We start from the raw sequence: 3,295 nt of genomic DNA on the forward strand, positions 1-3,295 counted from the left end.
TTATAAGGCCTCTTTTGTTTCACATGGATGTTAGACAATCATAATTAAGACTGGAATGTGACTAGTTTTTTTTAACTGACTTAAATTTGGAGACAGCTAAAGAATAATGATATGCGGAGGATATTATTTAATCAAGGAACTGTGGGAAGTCTGTGAGAAATTAAATATGGTCTATATAATAAAATCCCAATATTTTCCACAGGAAGAGCTGGTAGCATGGTTAGTACAAAACATGCTGATAGAGCATGCCCTGAAAGACTGTATTGTGGAGGAGAAAATGAAGGATAAGACAGAAAAAAAACTTGAGGTGAAAGGCCAACCATGCATGAAATCAAACGGCAAGAAAGAAGAGGCTGTAGGCATTGTGAAGACTTCAAGAATCAGAAGCAAATTCTAAAATCTATTCTATATTTATTAGGTGGGACAGAGACTATAATGGCTTCGAAAATTATAATTTACTCATTTGCATTTTTCAACCAAGTGGGCTAGTACAGTGTCTACTGAAGACCTAGCACCCTAATCTTGGGAAGCTAGGAATGTAAAACCTGAATATTAATACTTCCACTCCAGTTCTGCTTCTTTTGTAAGAGTTATTCCTAATACAGGAAGAGCTATCTTCTTTCTTTGCACCTATATGCAAAGATTGTGCTAGCTTCACTAATGCAGCAGCAGTGAAGAACGTTGCTCGATAGTTACAGCAGACTGGTGCATTCGTAAGAAAAACTCTGGGTTGGTGCAGGTTTTAGAACCCCTGATTTGAGATGCAATGCAGGAAGTTTGTGCACATGTGTGTGCATATGCTTGCACAAATGCAGCTGCAGCCAAAACGTTTCCTTTTCCCATTTAGTAACCAGCACATGTGATTACAGTTTCTGTTGCATCCTCAATCTTGAAGTCTAACAGAAAAAGATCTATTGTGTGATTACCACTCTTTAGTAGAAACCCCAGCATATGCTGTGTAAGACTGTTTTATGCTATTTTAAAAAGGTACAGAGTAGGAGGGGAGGAAGAAACTGTTCCAATAGGAGTATGTCTCCTAAGACAGATTCAGAAGCAAAGGGAATTACGTTTGAATGAATTCTAGCTTTATTCCACATTAATCTCCTGAGTATTATCTGGAATTATCCTCAAGCAACAGCGACTGCAAATGTCCTCTGGATACTTTTGAGTACATGCATAGCTGTACAAACCCATTCACCTGAACCTTAGAGACAGACAGTGTACAAGAAGGATTGGATGATGAGATAACAAACCTTAGATAGAAGAAATTTTGTAATTTTTTGTTCTTAAGCATACACCCGTTGTGAATGAAAAAAAATCTCTGCATCTCCCTGAGGCCTGCAGAGCAGCTGAAATATCTGATTTGCAGTATGTTTAATCTCCAGTTTAGTCCTTCAGAAATCCTGTGTGGTGTCTGCCTGGGGATGAAGTAAAGCTGGACCATGAGGCACAGTAACCTACAAGTCTTATGTGTTTTCCACTAGATTTTTTTAATCAGTCATTAAAAACAGCATCTTTGATTTCTAATATCTTTATATATTTGTTTTTCTCGCCGTTATAAATGCTGTTCCATTGCCTCGGTCCTTATTTGTAGATATTTTGGTTTTTATTAGTGCTTCAAAACACCAACAGAAATATCTTTCATTCAAATGCATATGTATTATTCCTCCTTTAAATAAAAGATGCCTTAATTTTGTGATAGTCAGGATGTACATTTTACATTTATTGATGATATTAATTAATTACACAGCCTGGTAGTGATCTCAACAATAACCACTGCTATCTCATTCAGGATCAAGCTGATCCTGAATTGTTGTGGCCTGACCTCTCATTAGACACGTTGACAAAAGGTGATCATAGCTGTCTTTTAGTTGTGACACTTTCAGAATGTTCAGTATTAAATAAAATACAGGATACAGATGTTCTCCATAAGATCTGATTTTTAGTGAAAAGATTAGAATTAGTTGTAAACTCTCCCTTATAAAAAATATGACATTATGGTTAGAGGAACTATTATTTCTTAGCAATACAAAACTCTCAATGCTGATTAAGCAGAGTTCACTGACTGCTAAAGCTGTGAATTTATCTTCGTATTCAGTGGAGATTAATTCCTGTGCTACTTTAGTTCTACTGGCAGCATCAGCAATACAATATTTTATGCCTGCTGCCTCCTAGCTTGTCAATGTTGGCTTTTTACTCTTGGTATCTGTGCAAGTTCACATTACTTAAATGACCTCTCTTTTTCTCTGCCTGAAAAACGTGCTTTCCTCCTTTCCAGTTGAACAAGCCTTAGAAACCCAGTGCCTCAGGTATTTTGAGACTCTCTTGAATTTAACCTTGTTTGTCAGGATTCTTGCCAAGTGCTTCAGTATGCAAAAGAATCAGAAGCACATCATCAGATTTTATGTTCAAGGCCAGAAATGATTTACTAGCTATACAGGGTACTAGGGAATATGCATATTCAATATATCTTCCTTCAAGCCAGAAGTTCATGTAAGTACAGGAGGAGCAACACTTAAGATTCATTGCAAAACCGTTGTATACATTCTGCTTGCTCTTTTTTTTTTTTTTTTTAAACACACAATATTCAAATGCATACTTTCTAATGCCTAGTATTTCTTACCATCACCACACTGAATGGCAGTGTGGCATTCATACTTACACCAGCTATGTGATCACACCATGTCTCATAGTTGAGTGTGCTTTTGTTCTGAACATTTTCTAACCAGAAGATTAACAGAGCTGAGTTTGCTTGCAAATCTTGCCAAAGCTTAATTGTATCACTTGGATGTAGTCCACAATACCATTGGTCAGGAGCCATGCAATTTCACAAGGATCACTGAGAAATATTTTGTCCCAGGGAAGAAAAATGCTCTCTTTGGTGACATTACTACCATTCAAGTGTGTCATATTACTCTTACACCATCAAGATACCGTGTGCTGGACAGGTGCCTTAGAATCATAGAATCATTAAGGACTGGATGATCTTTGTGGTTTTTACCAGCCAACTATGAACCCATCACCACCATGACCACTAAACCATGTTCCTAATGCCCACATCTACACACCTCATGAACACCTTCCAGGGACAGTGACCACCACTTCCCTGAGCAGCCTGTTCTAGTGCTTACCACTCTTCCTGAGAAGAAAATTTTCTTAACAACCAACCTGAACCTCCCCTGGCACAACTTGAGAACAGTACCTCTCATACTATCAATATTTACCTGGAAAAAGAGGTTGACTCCCAGCTCTTTAGTATCTCCCTTCAGGTAGTTGTAAAGTGCAGTGAGGTCTC

The sequence above is a fragment of the Meleagris gallopavo genome, chromosome 6 (assembly GCF_000146605.3).
Source record: "Meleagris gallopavo isolate NT-WF06-2002-E0010 breed Aviagen turkey brand Nicholas breeding stock chromosome 6, Turkey_5.1, whole genome shotgun sequence".
Taxonomy (NCBI): Eukaryota; Metazoa; Chordata; class Aves; order Galliformes; family Phasianidae; genus Meleagris; species Meleagris gallopavo.